We start from the raw sequence: 18,817 nt of genomic DNA, 5'->3' as shown, positions 1-18,817 counted from the left end.
ACACCAGGAACTGCAGAGCCCCAAAAAGGGTGTCACAGCCCTAGCTTGGAGAGCTCCTAGTGAGGAGAGAAGCCATTTCTCTTACTGTCTCCCGTCTCAGAGGAGGAGGAAGTAAAAGTTGAAAAACAACAGGAATGAAGTCAGTGGCAAGACCAGCTGGTGCCACTGATGACCAGGCCTGAGGTTAAACGATTAACCCCGCCCCCCACCCGACTCTAACCACAGGTGCTCTCAATCTATCATCACCCTTTCACATGGAACCTCTTAGAGTTGTAAGCCCTTAAAAGGGCCAGGAACTCTGTCTTCGGGGAGCTCGGCTCTTAAGATGTGAGTCTGCAGGCGCTCTCATCCAGTGTCTGAGGAGTTTTGTCTGCGGCTCGTCCTGCTACGGTAGGTCTGGGCTCCCCAAAGGGCCACGGCTCTTTTCTCCTTCTCATCACCCACAGTGGTGAGCAGGGGCAGGTGTTTCAACCCTGTTTGTATTACGGCTCTTTCCGTCCTGCCATTCAGCGTGTCCCGAGTTCTTGTCCAGTGTGCAGAAAGAATGAGGCATGCAGACAACTGGAGGGTGAGCAAGGTGGAGAGGAGCTTCATTGAGTGACAGAACAAGCTTTCAGGAGACCGAAAGTGGCTAGCTCCTTTTCACAGGGAGGTCATTCAAATGAGTTGAGGACACCCAAAGTGGGTCGCTCCTTTCCCCAGCTGGTAGTCTATGTGAGTCAGGGTAAGTCCGGAGGTTTTTATGGGCTCAGAAGGGAGGAAGTACCTGCTGATTGGTCCTTGAGTGGCCATGGGCAGGCCTGGAAAAGAAACACCGTAACTTCTCACTCAGAGCAGCAGACTCCACGCAGAACTGGCAGCCCAGCCCCCAGGCTTTAGGCTGTCCCTGGCTTGAAGGTGGGGTTTTACCAGGGGCCACCCCATTCTGCCCAGGAACCTGTCTGCTTTCTGCCATCAACATAGCATCCAGGGCCCCTGGGCTGTTCGTGCCAGGGGGGTGCCTGCAGGCCCACGCCAAGGTGCCCTCATCCCGTCCTCGCCTCCCTCCAAAGCTTGTCGATGTTCAAAGTTCCCAAAGGGATGAGGCTGCATGGGGCTGGCAGGTCAGCACCGCCCCAAGCATGCACACACCCAGCACCGCCCCGAGCACACACACACCCAGCTGGGTTGTGACAGCACCCAGGCTCTGCCACAGCTTTGCTCCTCACTGGAACAGGCAACCGTAGAGGCGAAAGGCCAGACAGCAGGAGCAGGCACTTCTGAGCCTGCAAGGGTAAGGGCTTCCCAGGCCTCCAAGAGCACAGGGATGCTTGGATCTGGAGCTGTGGCTGGGCTCCCGCCTGTTCCTGGCTCCCACCAGCCCTGCAGAGTGTGCAACCCCGGCTGTATCTCCACCACTGCAGCTGTCTTCCCAGTGGCTGCTCCAGACAGGCTACTGCTGCCATTAGTTCCATTTGCTGAGATGTGAAGATTGGGTGGGGGAGAAACAAAGCCGGGAGAGTAACATTTTCTGTTATGTTTGAGGGGCCTTCGTTTGGAATCCCCCCACAAAGCAGATCCTCTGAAAAGAGCAGAGCTGCATATCGTTTGTGTGGGAAAGTGATCTCAGGGACTGAGAAAAAGTGAGACTGAGGAGGGAAGCCCAACCCCGAGTATGTTCTGGAGCTGATCCCTGCTGTGGACATCTGGGCTGGGTCTTGCTGGGAAGCGGGAGGGGACAGGATCACCACCAGTTTCCACCCCCCACCAAAGGCTGCCCGGGCGTGTCAACTCTCTTACTCTTCCAAATGTACGATGGCTCCCCGTGTGACTGAGTGGGCTCCTGCAGGTGCCACAGTTACAGCAGCCAAGCTGTCCTAGGGGAGAACCAAGAGAAGTGCCTAGCCCCAGGCCGGAGGTGGAATCAGCCCCTCCCGGTGTGCAGCTGGTTACCACAGCAACAGCTGGAGCAAAAGGGTGGACTGAGAGGATGTGAGATGGTGCGTAAAAATGTCCTGCACAGCATCCAAAAGAGATGTCCTGGAAATAGTTGGACATATGAGCCTGGAGCTCAGGGAGAGGTAGGGCTGAGCTACTGGTATAGGGGTCATTGTCATAGAGGTAATACAGCTATGGGACCTCAACTAGGGGAAAGTCAAAGTTGAGCATCTAAGGGTAACCTCTGAGTTGCCCCTTCTGAAAGGGGTTGAGGAGGAAGATCTAGTGAAGGGGTCTGGCATGGAGTGGAGCGGAAGGAAAATTAGGGAAGTGGGTGTGATGAGATCCTCAGAAGGCAAACCAGATGAGGATGAAAAAATCAACAATAGGTCACAGATGGGCGTGCTATGAGTGGCTTCAGTGCCATAGCGGGGAACATCTTGATTGCAGGTGTGGGAGAAGGTGGAGATTGCTTTTAAGATCCAGGCTCTCGTAGGGAGCAGGCCAACGAGGCAGGAAAGAGGAGGTGCTTTTGTTCCAAATGGTATTTGCAGTATCTCACCAAAAAATATTTGAGCAACCATTTCTGTGTTTGATTGTGTCTCATTACTGACAGCACAGAGACTTACAAATCATGTTACTTCCAAAAGAACTAGGAAAACGAGGGGGAAGATGAGGATTAGGCATGATTTATCTGGAATATTTTGTATGAGTTCTTGAATAAAACTTGGAAACTAAGCCAAGAAAGGGAGAGAGCAGAGGCTGGACATCTGCTGCGAGGCTGAGGAGGGATGTGATTCCGTCTCGGTCCTCACGATCACATTTCCATTCCGTGTTGTTATCGTAATTTATGTATTTTACAGTTGGGGAAAGAGAGTCTTAGAAAAGTTTTATTACTAGCTCATGTTCACACAAATGAGGGTTGGAGAGGGGATTTGAACCTAGTTCCATGGGACCAGGGAGTCTAGTTGCTTTCTGGGACCACAGCATCATGGTAGGGGCAAGGGCTGGGGTGCACCAGTGGGGAGTGGCAGGCACGGATGGAAGGGGAGTAGAAGCTCACTCTCTAGCAGGAGTTTCTTTTTGTAGGAACTCAGGTTCTGGAAGGTTACCTTTCAAATTTAAGCTGTTTTCCAGAATGGCGGATAACCATTTTAGTTTTCTGCCACTGAAATTCCTGTGATGGGACTGACTCTTATCAGTGGCTGGCGCCCCTGTGACACAGTGTGATGGAGAGGGAAGAGCTGGCATTGGACACAAGCTCTTCTCAAAGTCGCTTCTCCACGTTCTCTGTCCTCCCATCCCCCTTATATTCATTCTGTGGAAGACCTAAGCTCAGGCTCTGAGGATAATTTGTGAAAACAAACAAAAAAATGGGGAACAGGTTGTGTAAGCTTCCCATTTTTTTTTTCCATCACAAATGCTCCCGGGGTAGTGTAGAGTGATGATAGCTGGTCTAACCAATTGCACCTAGCAGCAATAGATGACATAGAGATGGAGAAAACAAGACCCAACAGATAGGTATTCTATTACAGACATAGCTGCCCAGAAAAATTGGTGCATATCTTGGTGAAAGCCTTGAAAGCTGAGGAAAAATTAAGCAGCATACTCTGGGAAACAACTCAAAAGTCTTTCTCCATTTTGATTAACTATTACTGAAGATGACCCGGAGATGACCAGCAGATGTCAGTATAAGGTAGGTCTAGCAGGATCCTGTGTCCAAACAATGAGGTCAGCTCTGGTCAGAACTTGCTCTTGGACATCAAAGGCCCCCAAAATAAAGGAATGGCCTGGACCCACAAAACCATGATGTCTTGCATTCTTGCTTAGGCTATGGTGCGAATAAGTACTCGAGGAAAATGGCTTCTTATTTCAAAGAAAACGCAAGAAACATTCAAGGAAGTGAAGAAAAAAGAAAGCGGGTATTTACTTGCATTAGCCTTCTTTAAAGACCATAAAGTATAGATAGGCTAAAAAGAACGCATAGAAAGCTGATACAATATGATATTCTAGAACATTCTAGAGCTATGTTTATGGGTATCAATAGCTCCCACAGCATATTGTGAATATATTTTTTAAAATTTGGCGTGTATAATGTGATTCTACTTATAGAATGTTATACATTCTATACATTTTAATTAAAAATATATTTTGTTTTGTAAAAAAAAATTTTTTTTTCAAAACAAATTGCATGGCCTCTTCCACTCAAAGTTATGTAATCGCCCCCAGCAATTTTTACTGGGGGCGAATTTTTACACTTTCTTTGTGGTTGTAAGAGTTTCATCTTGATCATTCTTTTTTGGTGGCCATCTTTTCTTGAAGCTAGAAAGGTGGTAGACCAGTTGTTGCCTTTACATCTTGTCCCACACTCCTTTTTTTTTTTTTTTTTTTTTTTTTGAGACAGAATCTACCTCTTTCCAGGCTGGAGTGCAGTGGTGAGATCTTGGCTCACTGCAATTCTCCTGCCTCAGCCTCTTGAGAAGCTGGGATTACAGGCGTCACCATCACGCCTGGTTAATTTTTGTATTTTTCTTAGTAGAGATGGGGTTTCACCATGTTCTTGATCAGGCTGGTCTCGAACTCCTGACTTCAGGTGATCCACCTGCCTTGGCCTCCCAAAGTGCTGGGATTACAGGCTTGAGCCACTGCACCTAGCCCCACACTTCTTTATCTTAGATTTTTTGTAGCCCAACCCAAAGGGAACAAATGCTTGAGAAAGGTTTATAAAAAGATGAATAAGACCTAATCATTGCCCTCATAGGAATTTACTCCCCACGGGGAACAAAATACACACATAAGCAGTTCTGGTGAATATGCATAGTGCCGTTCCTACCAGGGATATGCTACTCCTTCATTCTCCTTGTCCAACCAACTCCAGCTTTGCAACTGGCTCTTAGCTTAAGTACCAGCACATCCAGGAAGCCTCCTGAACCCCCACATTGCCTGAGGGCTGCATTGACCCTTGGCTCTGCTTTTCTTCCCCAGGGCCACCTTCTCCTGCCACACAATTGCATGCTAGAACAGGGGCTCACTGAATGTCAGCAAATTTGTGTGTCCAGAGCAGCCCTTCAGTGGTGGATGGGAGGCGGTGGCTAAACACCTAGCTCCTCCCTGCTTGCCAGTACAGCCTGGGGGCATGTACCATGTACACAGCCTCCTAGACGTCCCCAGTGGGGTTGGGCCCTGGTGCCCGCTGTGCACTGTGCATGGGTTCCTTCCTTTCTCTATCTCATTTCCCTGCTCCTCCAAGAGTGTTTCTTGGCTCATGTCCCAAATTAACTGGGAACCATCCTGATTTGGCACTTACCAGCCTGCATTATACTTGTTTGCTTGCTGTGTCTGTGTTCCTTTAGCCTCCAAGCTTGGTAAGGACAGGGGCCATGTCTGGGCCTAGCTCTGTCTCTGGACCATGATAGACTTTGAATGGATCTTTATTAACTCATCGAGTCTCACCTGGACTCCGGGTATAATTAGCTGCATAAAAGAAGGGGAATTTGCGTGTCCCAGGCTTTTGCCTTTGGCCTAACAGATCGAAGAAGAGTTTTGCTCATTATCTGCTTCTGAGAAGAGCTGGCCAACACATTCTAGGTTTATTTTAATCTGTGACCTCTCAGAACAGTTTTCCTTGTTCATTTTTCATTCCATCCAACATCCTCTCTCTCCTGGCATCAAGTATCCATTCCCCTATATATCATCCTGAAGGAGCCAGTGCGTTCTCACCACTGTGTCTGTGCAACTGTTGTTCATTTTGCCTGGGATATCCCCTTTCCCCAAACCCCTCCTTCCCCGGGTCCTCTGACTTCTGCTCCTCCTTCCAGGCTTGGAGTGTACCCCTTTCCCTGGAAGACACTTAGTTGTCAATGCTGTGACAAAGGCAGCCAACTTTCGGGGACAAAACCATGGAGGAAGAAAGTCTCTTCCAGGGAAAGGGGGACACTCCAAGCTTGGAAGGAGGAGCAGAAGTCTCTTGCGTGTTTATGACTGGGAAGGAGAGCATAGTGTCTAACAGTGCAGACCCTGGAGTCCAGCTGAGTCCTAATCTCAGCTCCATCTCCCACCACCTATTTGGGGTAGATTACTGAACCTTCCTAGGCCTAAGGGTGTGTTTCTACAGCAAGCCCTCTTTAATGTAAGGACTGTCAGTTTCTCTTTGTAATTAAGAATCAGTAATTCTGGGGGCCTGGGACTGGAAAGAGTGACGATAAGAGATTTAACTCCATGAAGTGGAATGTCTTGACCAAGAAGTGAAATGAACTTGTGCAAACACACACATACACACACACACGTACACACACATACACACACATGCGTGCACACATGTACATATACACACATCAACACACACGTACACATACATTCTCTGTTGAAATATGCAAACACTTTCGCTTGGGTATTTTTTCCCTACACTCTTTGCTCCCGCTGGTGGTCTGGTGATTTCACAGTAGGCTCAGAGGGGTCTTCTTCCTGTAGAAGGCTGGCTCCCTGACAGCCTAGTTCTGTCACACATGATTTCCTTCTTCTTGGAGCTGCCCCCGAAGGCATTCTCCTCCAGGTCCCATTCCCTGGGTCTGGTACCTTCTCTGGAAATACTTCATTAATACCAAGGTCTGCAAAAGGTGGCTGACCTCACTGTGTTCCCCACGCCCTGTGCCTCTCTGTGCTGTTGACCTTGAGTGTAACACTTTGCTGTAGTTGTTGATTTCTTCCTCTCTCTTTCCCTCCAGACTGTTTCACTTTTCCTTGTGGTGGTGGCTAAGGGTTTACAATGCAGTTGGCCCCCCATATCCACTGGTACCACATTCACAGATGCAACCAACCACAGATCATACAGTTAAAACATTAATACAATACAATACACAGTTTAAAATTCAGTATAATGATGATTTACATATCCTTTACGTTGTATTGGGTATCATAAGTCATCTAGAGATGATGTAATGCATACAGGAGGATGTGTGAAGCTATATGCAAACCTCACATGCAAACTACACCACATTATATAAGGGATTTGAGCATCCTTGGATTTCAGTATCTGCAGAGGGTCTTGGATCCATTCCCCTATGGATATTGAGGGATGACTGTAGACACTCTAAACTTATATTCTGCCTTCAAGTATATTATATAATTTTGTGTATAATGTATGTGTATAATGTAATAACCATATGGCAGTATAATTCCATCTCTCCACTGTCCCTTCTGCTATTTATGGCATGCATTTTACTTCTACAAAATGTTATAAACCCCACAATTGTTATTTTTGCTTTTAACAGCCCATTAACTTTTAAAGACATCATAAAAAAAGAATTTTTTTTATACCTACCCTCATTTTGAACTCCTTTTTGCCATTTCTGGAATTCTTTATTCCTCTATACCTTTCTGAGTTTCCAACCAGTATCATTTTATTCTGTGTGTAAAACTTCCTTTAATATCTCTGGCTGTTCAGGTGTGCTTATGAAATGTTCTGTAGACTTTTTTGGGGGGAGGAGGGGGTCTGAAAATGCCCCTTTTGCATATCTATTTTTGAAAGCTTTTTTTGCTGAATATAAAATTTTAAGTTGTCAATTTGTTTTATTCTTTGTGTTATTTAAAGATGTTTCATTACACTGGCATATGACCTTCTTTTTGGTTTGATTAGGATAAAAGGAACATTCTTATCACTGTTCTCCAGTGTGTAATGTCTCTTTTTTTCTGGATGCTTTTAAGATGACCTTCATCACTAGTTCTCAGAAGTGTGGTTATGATACATCTCAGTGTGGGTTTTTTGGTGATATTCTGCCTGAGGGTTTGTGGGTGCTAATGTTTGTGTCCTCCCCAAAATTATTATATTGAAAACTTAATTACCAATATGATGGTATTAGGTGGTACGTCTGGGAAGTGGTTAGATCGTGAGGGCAGAGCCCCCATGGATTAATGTCCTTATAATCCCAGACACTGATGCCTTGATCTTGAACTTCTCTGCTTCCAGAGTTGTGCAAAATAAATTTCTGTTGCATTTAAGCCACTCAGTCGATGATATTTTGTTATAGCAGCCCAAATGAACTGAGATAGTGGGTTTCTAGCTTTTATCAAATCTGAAAATATTTTGGCCATTATTTAAAAAAATTTTTTTTTGCTGTAATCTCTCTTTCCTCTTCTTCTGAGACTCCATTTGCTTGTCTACTGGACCACTCTATTTTGTCTCGCAGTTGCTGAGGCCCTATTCGTTTTTATCCCTGTTTTCCTCTCTGTTTTTAAGTTTGGATAGTTTCTGTTTCCCAGTCTTCAAGTTCAATGATCTTTTCTTCTGCAGTGTAAATATTGTTGTTAGACCCAACCAGCGAATATTTGATTTCAGATGTTGTGTTTTTCTATTCTAGAATTTCCACTCTTCTTTATAGATCCTGTATCTTGATTGAGATCCCCTGTATGTCATCATCATGATTGTGTTTTCCTGTAAATCTAGGATCATATTTCTAATAGCTGCTTCAAGATTCTGGTGTGCTGATTTTATACTTCTTATTGTGTCTGGGTCTTTTTCTAATGACGTTTTTCTCCAGGTATCAGGTCAATTATCCTGTTTGTTTGCATGTGTAGTAAGTTTTTATTTTATGCTGGATATTGTGAATGCTAACTTGTAAAGTGTCTGGATTATATTGTCTTCCTTGAAGAGCATTGAGATTTCATTGTTGTTTTGTGTTTTTTTGTGTGAGTTTGGTTTTTTGTTTTGTTTTGTTTTGAGACAGGGTTTCATTCTGTCACCCAGGCTGGAGTGCAGTGATTTGATCGCGACTTACTGAAGTCTTGAACGCCCCAGCTCAAATGATCCTCCTGCCTCAGCCTCCCAAGTGGCTGGCACTATAGGCACATGCTACCACGCCTGGCTAATTTTTATATATTTTTATGGAGATGGGGTCTTGCCATGTTGCCCAGGCTGGCCTTGAACTCCTGAACTCAAGAAATCTACCTGTCTCAGCATCCCAAAGTGTTGGGATTACAGGCATGAGCCACCACACCTGGCCTGAGTTTTGTTCTGGCAAGTAGCTAATTTCCTTGTATGTAGTTCAGCATGATTCTCTCAGTCTTATTTTCAAGCATGTTAGGGTGAATATAAAGTAGCTTTTACTTTGAGGCTAGAGAACCACAGTTTCTGAGACATGGCATTTCTGAGGCCTCAACTGAGTTCCTAGGGTATTCGTGAGACCTGTGAATTCTGGCGAGTTGGTGCTCCTGTGTCACTTCGCTGTTCTGGAATCTCCATGTAGCGCTTTTCAGCCTCACCTCCCTGTGCCAAGGACAGCTGGTGGTTTATTGCTAAAAGCTTTGCCTGGCCTTGTGAAATCTCATCCTATATATCCTCAACTTACTATTCATCCAGAGTCTCAAGGAGACCCCTGTATAAGTTTCTGCAGCTCCTCCGTGAAGCTCCTCCAACCATGCTGTATGTACTCTGTGCCACCCACTCCCATAGTCTTAGCAACCAAACTCTGATCTTTGTCTTCTCCGGCAGCAGGATTACTATGCACTACTGTGCACTGCTAGGCAGCGGATGAAGAAAGTCTTTTTTGAGAAGGAACTCTTGCTCTGTCGCCCAGGCTGGAGCACAGTGCCATGATCTCTGCTCACTGCAACCTCTATCTCCTGGGTTCTACTGATTCTCCTGCCTCAGCCTCTTGAGTATCTGGGATTACAGGCGCACACTACCATGCCCGGCTAATTTTTTGTATTTTTAGTAGAGACTAGGTTTTGCCATGTTGGCCAGGCAGGTCTCGAACTCCTGACCTCCTGATCCGCCCACCTCGGCCTCCCAAAGTACTGGGATTACAGGCGTGAACCACCGCACCTGGTCATGAAAGTCTTTTACAGGGAAAGAAAGTGTCACACTCCAACCCTGGAGGGAGGAGCAGAAGATGGAGGACCCAGGGAAGGAGGAGTGGGGGATGGGGACATCCCAGGCAAAATGAAAACAGGCGTGAGCTTGCCTTCCCTCTGCTATGATACGGAAAGCACTTTAAGTCAGAAAACTGGGTAAATCATAGGGTGTCTCATTTTTCTCTCCAAGAGCTCACAATACTGTCACGTCTGACGTCTACGTCTTCAAACTGTTGTTTCACAGAATTTTGCATTTTCCATTGTTGATGGTGGGAGGGCTAGTCTGGCACCAGTTACTCCAGTTGATTCCTCTGGATGTTGAGAAGAGAACACAGGAGACGGAAGGTGGGCTTTTAGTCTGTGCATCCCCAGCATTCCACAGTAGACATAGGTTCACAGTAGATGTCTGTGGTAATTTCAAGAATGGGTCCCCCAAGATGCCAACATTTCAGTCCCCAGAACCTGTGGGGATATTACCTTCTAAGGCAAAGGGGACTTTGCAGATATGATCAATTAAGGCTCTTGAGATGGGGGAGATGATTCTGGATGATTTGGGTTGGCTCAGTGTGATCACAACCTCCTTAGAAATGGTAGACAATAGTGACACCAGCGGTAAAAGGAGCTGTAAGGATGGAACCAGAGGTTGCAGGGATGCACTTGGAAGATGCAGGAAGGGGCCAAGAGCCAAGGAATGCAGAGCCCCCAGGTCCCAGAAAGACGAGGAATGGATTCCTCAGTAAAGCCTCCAGACGCAGTGCGGCCTTGCCAACATCTTGATTTTACACTTCTGGCTTTCCATACTGTAAGAGGACACATCCTGTTATTGGAAGCCACTAAGTTTGTGGCAATTTGTTACAGCAGCCACAAGAAACTAATTTATAGTGCCTTATAAATCCCAAGGAAATTGGGGTTGCTCAATATTAATGTCCTAGTGATAATTAGCTAACAATTCTTTCAAATGATTTTTGGCTAGTTATATATGGAATGAAATGAAAACCCTTTCAGCAAAAAAGCAGTTGATCTCATAGAAGTAAAAAGTAGGACAGAGGATGCTAGAGGCTGAGAAGGGCAGGGGGAAGGGAGGGGTAGGGAGAGATTTGGGGAAGGCTACAAAATTACAGCTAAAGGCGAGGAAGACTTCCTAGTATTCTACAGGACTGTAGGATGACTCTAGTTAATGATAATACAGTTTCAAATAGCTAGAAGGAGGCTATTGAATGTTCCCGACACAAATACATGATACATGTTCGAGATGATGGTTATGCTAATTACCCTGATCTGATCACTGTACATTTTACAAATTGAAACATCAGGCCGGGCACGGTGGCTCAGGCCTGTAATCCAAGCACTTTGGGAGGCCGAGGCAGGCAGATCACTTGAGGTCAGGAGTTCAAGACCAGCCTGGCCAATGTGGTGAAACCCCGTCTGTACTAAAAATTCAAAAATTAGCCGGGCATGGTGGTGGGCACCTGTAATCTCAGCTACTGGGGAGGCTGAGGCAGGAGAATCACTTGAACCTAGGAGGCAGAGATTGCAGTGAGCCGAGATTGCACCTCTGCACTCTAGCCCGGGCGACAGAGCGAGACTCTGTCTCAAAAAAAAAGGAAACATCACTATGTGCCCCCATGAACATGTACAATTATTTTTCGTCAATTAAAAAAAATAAAAGGTTAAAAAAAGAAGCTGAATCTCACAACAACAACAAAAAAAAGGTGAGGAAGGGGTCTGGAAAGTCAATATTAACTGGGAGCAGGTTCTGGAAGGACCCTTCTCATTCTCTTGACACATGGTGAAGGGATGGAGATATTTATGAGCTCATTACGTTCACAGGAGAGTCAGACCTTTCCTCATGTCTGCTAAGATAATTCTTCTCCAACATCTGTCTTTCAAATGTTAGCTCCATTCCATGGAGTCAGAAAGTCAGAGATCTTTAAAGCAAAAATTCTAGAGTAATGAACTCTGTTAGTAGTAATGGAAACCATGGTCCAATGCACTGTATATGATAGGCCCCTCCTGCCGACGTTGCTCTGCTGTAGCCCGGCTTGGCCCACTTGCCCAACTGGCCACTGAATGCAGGTAAGTCTTTGCAGTAATCCTTCTGGGGAATAAACTACTTGCCTACTTTAGTTCCCAATTTTCCCTCCTTGGAAATAAAACTCAGCTCTGTGAATATGAAAATAACTATTTTATTCCTATCACTGAGCCTCTGCCCCCTCCAAAACTCCTCGTTTGGCATCTGTGCTTTTATAAGGAGCCAAAATACTCAACCCAGCAAGTGAATGCAAGAAAAGATGCCTCAGGACTCTCTTCAGCCTCACCTCTCTGTGCCAAGGCTAGCTGGTGGTTTATTGCTAAGAGCCACTCCCTCACAATTCCCTGGGAAGGCTTGTCCATTGCTCCGAGACCGCAGCTCTGCGAGGGCACTCACCGGTGGCCACTGGCTGGTGTGAACTGTTCTGCTCACAACTGGCAGCTGCCCCATCATGAGGCTTCCTTTCAGCCTCAGCCTCTGGGCTAGAAATTAGTTGCCTTTGTCCACAGTTACTGTGTTCCCCAGCCTCGCCGTGATTATAAGTAGCTCTATCCATTCCAGGACAAGTGATTCAGGACTCACACACGGGTTGCCATTTGATTGTAATTATATAATCACATCTGTGGGCCCTGCATGGGTTTTAAATGAAGTGGTAAGTATTGGCTTTACTGACTCTAGAGGCTGATACCTTGGCGGAGGCTGTTGTGTTTCTCCTCATCCTCAAGAAATTGGCATCGCGAACCAAATGTTCCGTGGTTATGGAATGTTCTATATAAGACTCAAACTGCTGCTTGGAAAAGCTAGGGAAGACCTTCTGGCATGCTGAAAGTTGATCTTTTCTGGCGTAACTGAAAATAGGAGAGAAGGAAGAGTGTGGAGTTTTTCTTGGTTAAGTCACACAGACAAAATTAGTGCTAGAAGAGGCACTAGCTTTAGAAAACGTGTCATGTGCTTGGATTGTGGATGGCAATTTTAGTACTCCTGGGTGCTCAACTTTTAAATGTCTCGCTAAAGATTTTATTAAGGGCATCCTTGTGGGGGCACATATCAATTTAGTGCTTGCTCTAGCAACCGGCTGCCGGGCAGGTTCTAAGGCCTATTTCTGACCAGGGTGAAAAGCAAACAGAACTATTTCTAAGATAACATCTTTGCTTGATTTATGCTCATTTCTTGTTAACATTTAAAATCAGTTCCTTGCTTTAATTTAGTGATAACTATCAGGTACGCTGCCCCCTCCAAGGGGCAAAAAAAATAAGTGGGAAAGAGCTTATTTGGACACCCAATGGGGGCTTGTCCCCGAATTTAATGTAACAATATGATTGATAATCCATGTGCTCTGCTCTTTAAAAGTTTTATATTCTAAATCAGAAAAAAAGCAGGCGACTTGCTGTAGGTGGTTGGCCGGATTGTATTTTGCCTTTATCCATTTCAACATCCACCTCCACTCTGCGTTTAGAGAATGCTCCTGGCTGCAAGCTCTCAGCTTTTCCATGTAGCCTGTGACCTCCCAGGGAGACATTGACCCCTAGTCCATCCATTTGCACATTTATTCAGCAAAAATCGAGCATCTGAGGCTGTGTTCTCGACACTGAACAAAATGCCCTGCCCTTATAGAGCTTCCCTTCTTGCAGTTCTGTTTTTGTAAATCTACAGAGCCAGTGGAGAGTTGTTCTCAGGCAGGTCCAGTGACACTTCATCAGGGCCAGAATTCTTCCTGCCACATCTGGTCTGGGTTTTATGTCCCTATGTCCTTCTGATGCAGAGGACACCCTCATTGTCACTGCCATTAGGAGCCCCATGCACCTGTCCACCTGCCCCACACAGAGGCTGGCTTAGCTGCAGTCGTCTCTGCCTGCATCACAGCTCTGCATGCGTTTTCAAGCCCCTACTCTTACTTTTGTTTATTCATTCATTAATATGTCATTTCTTGTCACCCTCATCTCCCACTCCTATTCCCCCCTTTTCCAATGGCAATCAGGTTGATATGTTTAATGCATATCTCTTAATTTTAAGGTAATTTTAAAAGAAGGCGTCTCGAGTTTTCTGTGCACTTGTTCACATTGTTATGTGAAGGATAAAGAGCTTGGGTTCTTGACTCAGCCCAGCTTGGGTTCCAGTCCGAGTTCTGCTGTAGTCTGGGTGACCTTGGCCTTACTACACAATCTCTTTGCATCTGTTTCATCATCTGTAAGATGGAGCTGACACTAGTAACCTACTTGGCTTAATTGTTTCATTGATTAAATTAGTTAATATGGTGAGGTGCTTAGAAGATGGTCTGGTAGGTGGTCATCCCTCCATAAGGGTTGGCAACTAGTACTGTTGGTTCATCTTTACATGCAGGTTATCTTCACCTTCCCCACCATATTTTAGAGAAAGAGACACTGGCGAGTTTAGCTGATTGATGTTTGTCCTGAAAACCAGTCCTCTAATTCTCTCTCTCCAGCTGACATGCTTCAGGGAAGGGCCACAGTGGTTAGAAGGAGACAGTGGTCATGTCGCTGCCGTTGAGCTCAGTAAGGAGAGAGAGGTTGAAAGGTCAGTAAAACAGAGGAAGTTTCATATAAACAACTACTAACCACAGTAAAATAATAACTACAAGACATAAGGAAATGCAATAGGATACCCTAGGGCAGGGGTCCCCAACCTCCCGGGCATGGACCAGCACCAGTCTGTGGCCTGTTGGGAACTGGACTGCACAGGGGAGGTGATTTGCAGGTGAGCAAGCGAAGCCTCATCTGTATTTACAGCTGCTCTCTATCATTTGCATTACTGCCAGAGCTCTGCTTCCTGTCAGATCAGCAGCCTTAGAGTCTCATAGGAGTGTGAACCCTATTGTGAACTGCGCATGAGAGGGATCTGGGTTGCACGCTCCTTACGAGAATCTAATGCCTGATGATCTGTTACAGTCTGCCATCACCCCCAGATGGGACCATCTCCTTGAAGGAAAACAAGCTCAGGGCTCCCACTGGTTCTACATGATGGTGAGTTGTGTAACTATTTCGTTTTATATTACAATGTATATCACAATTACCATAAATATTTTGTCATATGTTACAATGTATTTTTATTTAATAAAAATAAAGTGCAAAATAAATGTAAGGTGCTTGAACCATCCTGAAACCATCTCCCCAACTCTGGGTCCGTGGAAAAACTGCCTTGCACAAAACTGGTCCTTGGTGTCAAAAAGGCTGGGGACCACTGCCCTAGGGCTCAGGGAGATGCACAAGGAAGGAGGGGCACGAATGGCTCCAGACCTTCTGGAAAGGGTGTGGTCAGCCAGGGGAGGCAGGAGGTGTCCTGGCTTGGCCAGGACAGGGCTAGTCTGGAGCCACTGGGACAACTTTGTGAGCACAGGCCCTGTGGTGTTGGGGGATTTGTGGCCCTGCAGAGTAGAGGGGGCTGCGCAGCTGCTTGGTTTCCCTGTCGAGAGCGCTGAGGCCAGGTTGTCACCAGGCTGAGATATGAGAGCCACTGTGGTCCTCACACCAATGTCCAGCTGGAAATGACAGAAGGCCTTGTTCTCCTGCGTGTCCCTCCGGCGCCCTCTACTGGGAAAGCTTCGCCTCGCACTTACTTGGAAGGAGAGAAATACTGGGAGCAATTCCGTGGCAGATCACAGAGCATGTTCAGAAGGATGCGGGCATTGCCAAGAGGCAGTACATGGAGGCTGACACGCAAGTCCACTGCGCACTCTGTCTCGTTACAGAAAGTATTGCCAAGGAAGTCACTGAAGAAATCACCCATCTGGGCCTGGTGCGGTGGCTCACTCCTGCAATCCTAGCACTTTGGGAGGCCGAGGCCGGCGGATCACGAGGTCAAGAGATCGAGACCATCCTGGCCAACATGGTGAAACCCCCCCTTTACTAAAAATACAAAAATTAGCTGGGGGTGGTGGCGCATGCCTGTGATCCCAGCTACTTGGGAGGCTGAGGCAGGAGAATCGCTTGAACCCACGAGGTTGCTGTGAGGCGAGTTTGCACCATTGCACTCCAGCCTGGCGACAGAGTGAGACTCTGTCTCAAAAAAAAAGAAAAAGAAATCAAGAAATCATCCATCTGCTTTGGATACGTGGCCCTTCAGGAAAATTACCTGACTGTTCAGTATTCACTGAGCACCTACTATGTGCATTTTTCCATGTGCTGGGGGGTGAGTGATAAAGATGGGCAGGTAACTTGAGCTCATGAGGCTCATATTCTGGGAGCAGAAGTTAGATAAATAATCAAATATACAAAAAAAATCAGGAAATGATCAGGACACTGTACTGCATATAACAGAATGTGGGGCGGGGGAGGGGGAGGAGGGGGGTAGAGAGGCTGGGCTGGCTGTGAGGTGCCCTCTGAGGGATGACCTTGAACCTGAAGCTGAGTGTCAGGAAGGGACTGGCTGTGTGAAGACCTGGAGGAGTGGCTTTGCAAGAGCAGGAGCTTGGCCTGAAATTCTAAAATGCATCCCTACAATTCCAAACATTTTAAATCTATCAACTCTTCCTGCCTTATAGATAAGAAAATGATATGTATGAGTTGATCATTGAATCCATTATAAATGCATCCAATATATTTATATTTTATTATGATATGCATTTTTTTAAACTGCATGAACTGTGGTGCTGCTCTGTTTCCTTAGGGATTCTTAGATTTTTCCAGGTGAAAATTCATTTGTGCCTCAAGTGCCAGGCCTGCTCATCTATCAAAATTCCAGAGCAAGAAGTGGAGCACACCCTTTAGTCCACATCCTTTCTCCCCCTGTGCTCCTCACAGATGAATGCTTATCCATCATTTAATTTCTTTTTTTTTTTTTCCTTTTTTGAGATAGGGTCTCACCGTGTCGCCCAGACTGGAGTGCAGTGGTGGGATCATAGCTCACTGCAGCCTCAACTTCCTGGGCTCAGGTGATTCTCTCACCTCAGCCCCCCGAGTGGCTGGGACCACAGGCATGCACCACCATGCCCAACTAATTTTTATATTTTTTAGTAGAGACAGGGTTTCGCCATGTTGCCCAGATTGGTTTAGAACTCCTGGACTTAAGTGATCCTCCCGCCTTGGCCTCCCAAAGTGCTGGGATTACAGGAGTGAGCCACTGCACCCAGCCCTTCACTGAGTTTCTCTATCACCTTCATTTTCTGCCTTCCTGTGGGGACCTCGGTCCTGGAGGTAACCCATGGCCTTTTGCTCCACTGCCAGAAGTCTCTATTAAGGCACTTTTGATGTAAAGCTCTGTCTCTTCTTCCCTGTCAAGTCTCTAATCAATTACCACTTCTCAGACAGCCGTCACGGGGAAAGCTGGAGCTGACGGGCTGTCCTGCACTCACCACCGTCACGGGGAAAGCTGGAGCTGACGGGCTGTCCTGCACTCACCACCGTCACGGGGAAAGCTGGAGCTGACGGGCTGTCCTGCACTCACCAGTTAGTGGAGAATAGACTTTCATGTGTTACTTAATTCCCAGAGTATCAGGAAACAAAAGGTAATTTTTGTTTGTTTGTTTTTACTATGATGCTCTTGGCATTAGCCACAGGTAGATGGAATGGAGATGTGTGAGTCAGTGCCAGGGACTTACTCTTCCATGAATGCTCAAGGATGGTATGAAATAGGGCAGAACAATCCCGTTTTCTTCATCTTGTGTGTGTGTGTGATCCAGTTACCTCATTTAATCTATTTTTTTGCTTTCTTTGAACTTTCTTGTTGACACAAACATAAATAGGAATGGATAAATGGATAAACAAATTGTATTCTACACAATGGAATATTATTCAGCCACGAAAAGGGAGATGTCCTGACATAGGGCATAACATGGATGCACCTTGAAGACAGTATGCTCTGTGAAATGTGCCAGAAGGGAAAGGACAAATGCTAAATGAGTCTACTTCTATGAGGTCCCTAGAAGAGTCTGGTTTATAAAGACAAAAAGTAGAATGGTGGCTTCCAGAGGTTGTGGAGGAGGAACATGAAGAGTTAGTGTTTAATGAGGACAGCGTTCAGTTTGGGAAGGTGCAAAGTTCTGGAGGTGAAAGATGATGATGGTTGATATAACAAAGTGAATGGACTCAATGCTACTGAACTGTGCACTTAAAAATGGTTAAGATGGTAAATTTTATGTTACGTATATTTTACAACCTTAAAGATCAGATAGGAAGGACGTGTCCTGAGGCTTTGAGGTCTGGATGCCAGTTTCATTAGAAAGAAGAAGGCAGGAGGAACATGTGTATATATCCCCTAAGGCTGACACTTCATTAGTGTGACCTCAAGGCTCTTTGGGGGCGCCATTTCTATCTGGGTGACTTCTTGCCAGTGCTGTTTTGTTTCCTGACGTGGTTTGAGCATGGAGTACCTTCTCTGCTGGGAAAAGGCTGTGGCTTTGAAAGTCCTCCCAGCCAGAAGTTTTGCAGAGCTGAGGAGCTAGGCATTGGAAAGGGAAGGAACTACAGGCAGGAGACAAATGCCACAGGAGGCTCACACTGGTCACGTGGTTTATTGTTGTTGAGAACAAATCCCACCCCAGTGAGTGGAGCATGCACAAGGTACTTCCCTCTTTATTCGACCATCTGAAGAACCTTTTGCAAACATAGATGGCAGCTTCTGACAGGTTGGAGCTCTCACTGAATGTGACTCTCTACTCAGATTTGGCTAAGTCCTGAGCACATTGCAACATGCCTTCCCTCAAAAGCCTCCCCTGGCTTTCCATCATTCCCCAGAACGTAGGTAAGGAGAGGGCTATTCCCTGTGATTGCTTCCCTCTCTGACATGTATAAAACACATATTTACCAATTAGCAAGCTATAAACGAGTGGCCAACTCTCAAGTGTCTGATTGATTGACACCATTTCAAAGATTAGGTTTCATTAGGTCATTGATTACCATTATATCTGGTATGATAGAGTAATTTCATATTTATTCTATACAGACATTTGTTTATTCAGCAATCTGTGTGCTCCTAGAGGGTGGAAAGTAACCAAGATTTGGAATCCTATAATGTCTGGAAGGAGGAGGAGCCAGAAGTAAAAAATCCTTGATGTTGGTTGGCATG

This window comes from Colobus angolensis, unplaced genomic scaffold (genome assembly GCF_000951035.1).
Source record: "Colobus angolensis palliatus isolate OR3802 unplaced genomic scaffold, Cang.pa_1.0 Scaffold38, whole genome shotgun sequence".
NCBI classification, from domain to species: domain Eukaryota; kingdom Metazoa; phylum Chordata; class Mammalia; order Primates; family Cercopithecidae; genus Colobus; species Colobus angolensis.
This window is presented reverse-complemented; position numbering follows the sequence as displayed.